Source organism: Nicotiana sylvestris, chromosome 3, assembly GCF_000393655.2.
Source record: "Nicotiana sylvestris chromosome 3, ASM39365v2, whole genome shotgun sequence".
Taxonomy (NCBI): domain Eukaryota; kingdom Viridiplantae; phylum Streptophyta; class Magnoliopsida; order Solanales; family Solanaceae; genus Nicotiana; species Nicotiana sylvestris.
The window spans coordinates 46,689,682-46,697,450 of NC_091059.1; positions in this window are offsets into that span (position 1 = coordinate 46,689,682).

Below are 7,769 nucleotides of genomic sequence, written 5' to 3' on the forward strand. Positions count from 1 at the left end.
TGATGTAAGTGTTGGATTTAACCTTGATTTGAGCGAAGTAGGAACTCTTGAACTATATGTTATGTGAATTACGTGTGTAACAACATATATGTGACGTAACGAGTGTATACACGCTGTCAAAATGAATGTTTCCGTGTTTTTCTCGTATTCCAGTAATTATCTTACTCTATGACTTAACTGCTACATGATTTAATTGCTTTCAATCCGTAATTTGTTACTTGTCATCAATTTTTCTTGTATTTAATTGTTTGTTCCTTCCATGACTTCGTAATTAAATTGTTACTTGCCTTAATTGTCTTATTTTCTCACCTTAATTGTCACGTATATGACTTGTTTTGCTGCTATTGTATTATTTGTATCATTCTGTTCATTAAGTACATTGTTCCTTTATTGCTTCGCTTTCATATTCCTTAATTGTAGAGGTTCTTGTAAATTGAGCTATTGAATTGATTACTTTATTGACAATATTTGTGGATCAGGTTGCACGCCACAACAGTTGTGATATGGTAGAATGAGGGAGGATTTTGATATTTATTATAATGATATGGTGGGATCGGGTTGCGCACCGCAACAGTTGTGAATGTAATACTTGATATTGATAGATTATGATATGGTAAAATAAGGGAGGAATATGACATTGATTATGAAAATATGGTGGTATTAGTTTGCGCACCGCAACGTATTTTATATGTGATTCTTGATATTGAAAAATAATATTATGGTGGAATAAGGGAGGATTGCGTATGTACAGTGGGATCGGGTTGCGCACCGCAACAGTTGTGAATGTAATACTTGATATTGATAGATTATGATATGGTAAAATAAGGGAGGAATATGACATTGATTATGAAAATATGGTGGTATTAGTTTACGCACCGCAACTTATTTTATATGTGATTCTTGATATTGAAAAATAATATTATGGTGGAATAAGGGAGGATTGCGTATGTACAGTGGGATTGGGCTGCGCACCGCAACAGTTGTGAATATAATACTTGATATTGATAGATTATGATATGGTAAAATAAGGGAGGAATATGACATTGATTATGAAAATATGGTGGTATTAGTTTGCGCACCGCAACGTATTTTATATGTGATTCTTGATATTGAAAAATAATATTATGGTGGAATAAGGGAGGATTGCGTATGTATAGTGGGATCGGGTTGCACACCATAACGGGTTGTGTATGTTGTACGCATTGTGTTATTGTGTTTGTTTTCAGCCTTTTTATATGAAATTTTTAGGGCTAATATTCTGGATTCTCTAGTTGCGAGGATTGAGCTATTATCATAAATTAACTATTTTACCGTCATTTCATGTTTTCTTCCCTGTTATTATTATTATTATTATTATTATTATTATTATTATTATTATTATTATTATTATTATTATTATTATTATTATTATTATTATTATTATTACATACACGTTATTATAAGTGACATGCCTTAGCCTCGTTACTACTTCGTCGATGTTTGGCTTGGCACTTACCGAGTGCATGGGGTCGGTTGGACTCATACTACACTCTATATTTTGTAATGACCCGGCCGGTCGTTTTGAGAGCTGTAGCCATGTTCTCCCATTTACTGCTCATTTTATTCTTAATGGTTGCTATGTGACTTGCCGAGATAGTTGGTTCGGTTCTGGGGATGTTCCGGAATAAGTTGATACACGTATTCTCAAGGTTTGAAGTTAAATTGAAAGGGTTGACCGGATGTTGACTTATGTTTAAATAACTCCGAAATGGAGTTTTGATGATTATGATGGCTCCTTAGGGTGATTTTGGACTTAGGAGCGCATCCGTATAGCGATTTGGAGGTCTATAGTTGAATTAGGCTTGAAATGGAGAAAGTTGGAAAATTTGAAGCTTTAGAAATTTAGAAGTTTGACCGAGAGCTGACTTTGTGGTTATCGGGCTCGAATTGGGGCTTCGGGAGTTAGACTAGGTCCGTTGTGTCATTTGTGACTTGTGTGCAAAATTTGAGGTCAATCGGACGTGATTTGATAGGTTTCAGCATCGAATGTAGAAGTTAGAAGTTCATAAGTTTATTAGGCTTGAATCGATGCCCAATTCGTGGTTTTAGCGTTGTTTGATATGATTTGAAGGCTCGACTACGTTTGTATCATGTTTTAGCACTTGTTGGTATATTTGGTTGAGGTCCCGAGAGCATCGGGGGTGATTCGGATCATGTTCGGCGCGTTTCGGAACATGGGAGATTACAGATTTTGTCGGTGCTGGTGTTCTTGTACGCGATCGCGAGAGTGGATCCGCGTTCGCGAAGGCTTATTGTGGGCAGATGGATTCTTACTTTACGCATTCACGAGAAGATAGCTGCGATAGCGTAGCTTTGGGAGACAGTGCATCACGAATGTGTGGGCTAGGTCGCGTTCGCGAAGAGGAAATGAGGCAGGAGCTGAGTCCACGCGTTGTTCATTGTGATCACGTGAAGAGGGACGCGATCGTGTAGGTCTGAGGAGGCAGTGGTTTGCGTTCGCGGGTGTAGTTTCGCGTTCGCATAAGGTTAATTTTCTGGGCAGCTGAGTTGTGCTTTGCAGTCGCAATGAAAGGTCGTCTGGGCAGAACTTAAATATTTCAAAATGAGAGTTTGAGCTCATCTCACAAATTTGATTTTGGGAGCTCGGTTGGAGGCGATTCTTGGAGAGATTTTAAAGGGAGTAATTGGTGTAAGTGATTCTTACTTGGTGTTGGTTAAATTCCATATTTATATCTTTGGTTTCATCATTTTTTTAGCAAATATACTACTAGGCTTTGTGCCTAGTAGCTAATATATAAAAATAAAATCCCTAAAAGGGTCCAAGTCTTACATGTTGAACAAATATAAGCTGAGAAAGGCATACTAAGGCTACCTATTACAAGTGTAAACTTAACTAGATGTAAGTTAACTATTACAGACTCCAAAGATCTCCAGATGATAATGTAGCATATGTGTCCCCGTGCCAGTTGCAAAAACTCCAAGGTAGCACCTACAAAGCTCTCACCAGGCGCCAATTTTTGCAATCCAAAGGACAAGGCATGAATGAATACAACACTGCTACACCACAACAAAGAGGAGACCATAGCATCCATAAAATAGGAACTGCAGCACGATGCACATCTCAGCAAGAAGAAGCATAAGCTAGTCTTAGCCAACAATAGCCCATCAACCTTGTGACCTAGTTGTGCTAGAAAAATACACAAGAACACAGGTGTACATTTAGAGATAATCTTCACAATTGCACAATTGATGAGAATCTTCACATATGTTGTCATACCATTCCCAAAATGTTCTCAGTCTTCCTTATATGATCGCATCAGATAGCGCTAGTATGATGATCCCCATTTGCTTGTCCTTAAGGATATGATTCAGTACGGTGATGCCAAGGATGTTACTGTTAAGGATGATGGGGTGTTGAGGATGCAAGGTCGGGTGTGTCCCCAATGTCGATGGGCTACGTGAGTTGATTATTGAGGAGGCCCAGAGTTCGTGGTATTCCATTCATCTGGGTGGCACGAAGATGTACCAGGACTTGAGGTAGCACTATTAGTAGAGGAGGATGAAGAAGGATATAATGGAGTTTGTAGCTCGGTGCCTTAACTGTCAGCAGGTGAAGTATAATCATTAGAGACCGGGCGAATTGCTTTAGAGGCTTGAGATTTTGTAGTGGAAATGTGAGCATATCACCATGGATTTTTTAGTTGGACTCCCACGGACATCAAGGAAGTTTGATGCTATTTGGGTGATTGTGGATCGGTTGACCAATTCTGCGTACTTCATTCCAGTTGGGACTACTTATTCTTTAGAGCGGTTGGCTGAGGTTTACATCTGCAAGATTATTTGCCTTAATGGTGTGCCGGTGTTCATCATTTCAGATCGGGGCACGCATTTTACATCGCAGTTTTGGAGAGCCATATAGCAAGAGTTGGGCACACAAGTTGAGTTGAGTACAATATTTCACCTTCAGATGGATGGACAGTCCGAGCGCACTATTCAGATATTGGAGGATATGCTACATGCTTGTGTCATTGATTTTAGGGTTCTTGGGATCGATTTCTGCCACTCACAAAGTTTGCCTACAACAAAAACTACCAATCGAGCATTCAGATGGCCATGTATGAGGCTTTTTATGGGAGACGGTGCCGATCTCCGGTGGGATGGTTCGAGCCGGGTGAGGCTAGGCTATTGAGTACTGACTTGGTTTAGGATGCTTTGGACAAGGTCAAATTGATTCAAGATCGGATTCATACAACGCAGTCTAGATAGAAGAGTTACGCCAATAGGAAGGTTTGTGATGTTGCATACATGGTTGGGGAGAAGGTACTGCTCAAGGTTTCACCCATGAAGAGTGTTATAAGGTTTGGTAAGAAAGGAAAGTTGATCCCTCGGTATATTGGGCCCTTTGAGGTACTTTAGAGGACTGGAAAAGTGGCTTACAAGCTTGCCTTGCCACCTAGTCTCTCGAGTGTTCATCCAGTATTTCACGTATATATGCTCTAGAAATAAGTCGGTGATCCGTCTCATGTTTTGGATTTCAGCACGATTCAGTTGGATGGAAATTTGACTTACGATGTAGAGCCGGTGGCCATTTTGGGTCGGCATGTTAGAAAGTTGAGGTCAAAGGATATAGCTTCAGTAAAGGTGTAGTGGAGAGGTCAACCAGTTGAGGAGGCTACTAGGGAGACCGAGCACAGATATCGATGCCTATTTGAGACTCTGGGTACGTTTCTAGACCCGTTCTAGGACGAACGGTTGTTTAAGAGGGGGAGGATGTAACGACCTAGCTAGTCATTTTGAGAGTTGTAGTCTCGTTCCCCTATTTACTGCTAATTTTATGATTAATAGTTACTATGTGACTTGTCATGGTAATTGTTCAGTTATGGGGATGTTCCGGAATGAGTTGAGACAGCAGTCTCAAGGTTGGAAGCTTAAGTTGAAAAGGTTGACCGAATGTTGACTTATATGTAAATGATCCAGGATGGAGTTTTGATAGTTCTGATGGCTCCGTAGGGTGATTTTGGACTTAGGAGCGTATCCGGATAGCGATTTGGAGGTCCGTAGTTGAATTAGGCTTGAAATGGTGTAAGTTGGAAAATTTGAAACTTTGGAAATTTAAAAGTTTGACTGAGAGTTGACTTTGTGGTTATCGGACTCAGATTGGGGTTCCGGGAGTTGGAGTATGTTTGTTTTGTCATTTGTGACTTCTGTGGAAAATTTGAGGTCAATAGCACGTGATTTGATAGGTTTCGGCATCAAATGTAGAAGTTAGAAGTTTATAAGTTTATTAGGCTTGAATCTATGTGTGATTCGTGGTTTTAGCATTGTTTGATGTGATTTGAAGGCTCGACTAAGTTCGTATCGTGTTTTAAGACTTGTTGGTATAGTTGGTTGAGGTCCTGGGGACCTGGGGGTGATTCGGATCATGTTCAGCGCGTTCCGGAACTTGGGACATTGCAGATTTTGATGGTGTTGGTGTTCTTCTAAGCGATCGCGAGAGTGGGGCCGCGTTCGCATAGTCCTTTATGGGCTGCTGTATTTTTACTCTACGCGTTTGCGATAAGATGGCTACAATCGTGTAGCTTAGGGAGCATTGTATCATGAACGCATGGGCTAGGTCGCGTCCGCGCAATGGAAATGAGGCACAAGCTGAGTCCACGTGTTATTCTTCGCGATCACGTAGGTCTGAGGAGGCAGTGGTTCACGCTTGCAGGTGTAGTGTCGCATTCACGTAAGGTTTATTTTCTAGGAAGCTGAGTTGTGCTTCGCGATCGTGAAGCATTTTCCGCGGTTGCAATGAAGGGTCATATAGGTAGAACTTAAATATTTCAAAACGAGGGTTTGAGCCATATCACAAATTTGATTTTGGGAGCTCGGTTAGAGGCGATTCTTGGAGAGATTTTCAAGGGAGTGATTGGAGTAAGTGATTCTTACTTAGTTTTGGTTAAATTCCATGTTTATATCTTTGATCTCATCATTTAATTAGTGATTTGGGTTGGAAAATTGGGGAAAATGGAGGAAAGTCCATAGGCTGAACTTTAGGGATTTGATCGAAATTTTGATATCGAATTTGAGTAATTTGGTATGGTTGGACTCGTAGTTGAATGGGTGTCCATATTTTATGACTTTTATCGGATGTCGAGACGTGGGACTGAACTTCTATAGCTTGAGTTGATTGTATCAAATTTTTTATGGCTAGATTCGAGGCATTCGAAGCCCGTTTTGCGAGGCAAGGGCTTGTTGGAGTAGAGTTTTTGCACAGTTTAAGATAAGTAACACTTCTAAACTATGTTTTGGTAGTATAAAACTTCGAATTACGTGTTATGTGATTGGTGTTGAGGTGATGCATATTCTAGGTGACAGGCATGTAGGCATGCACAGTAAGAATTGTAACTTGGTCGATTCTTGGAACTGTATAGTTGAATAATCTTGTTGTTACCCGTATTTTTCTATGTGTTAGAGCAATTGAGCTGCCAGTCATGTTAGAAATCATGCTTGGTCTCCGTGTTGGTACTGTTGGGGCCCACAGAGGTCGTGTTACATGTTGAATTATTTGCTTAATTTGTCAATTTGTACTCAGTCACAGCTATTATTTGCATAATATGTGTCAGTCTCTGTTTTCCTTTATTGATACATCATATTATCATTGTTTTGGCTGATTATCATAATTCTTGTGAGCCCGAGAGACTGGAGAGATTAATGGTGAGTGAGGCTGAGAGTCCATTGTGAGTGATATTCATGGGATCGGGCTACACACTGCAACAGAGTTTATTGATTCATGCCAGGATTTGGCTTATTATAGCGCTTGGGCTGGATCGGCCCCTCCAAAGTCTGCACGTCCACAGTGGGCGCAACGCTAGCAGTTATTTATATTTTGGCTGGATCTGCCTGGTTTATTTGCATTTGGGCTAGATCTGCCCTGTTTTGTGTAAAGTTTTATTACAAAACCTGAAAGCATGTCTAAATTCTTGTACTTTTACTTGTAGATTATGAATTTTTGAGATATCATTGTCATATTTTTCGTAATTTTCGTTCTAGTAATACTGCATGTGGACTGTAATACTTTAACTTATTACTGTTTTCAATCCAAAGGTTAGATTTGTTACTTTTTGAGTTGGTTGTACTCATGCTACACCATGTACCTCATGTGCAGATCCAAGTGTTTCCAATCATGACGGTTACTGATTCACAGAGTTCAGACATCCGGAGTTCATCGAGGTAGATGCTTGGCATCCGTAAACCTTGACTTTCCTCCCCTATCTTTTAGTTTATTAATTCAATTCTTCTTTTTAGATAGTATACCAGACTATGTCATTATGTAAATACTCATGTACTCAGTGACACCCCGATTTTTGGAAAGACTTGTGTATTGAGTTATGATATTTTAAACCATTTTATAAGATTTTTCTTTATTTAAAACTATTATAGTATAATTCAAAATCTAAAGTGTTGGAAATGTTCGAGTAGTCGGCTTGCATAATACCATGATAGGCGGTCAGTAGATTGCTCGGATACAATGCTTGACGGAGACTTGAGGTACAGTTGCACAACATTCGCAGCCCTGAAGTCCCCTTCTACATTACTCTAGTTGTTTATTTTGATTCAGACAGTTATGCTTTCATTCAGACTATTATTTGTAGTACTCTAGATGTTCGTATATTTGTGACACCAGTTCTGGGATTTGTATCTGGATATATTTGTGTATCAGATCTATCTACTTTATTTCAGTTTATTTAGCTTATTGATTTTCATTTGATTTGAATTCTTAAAAA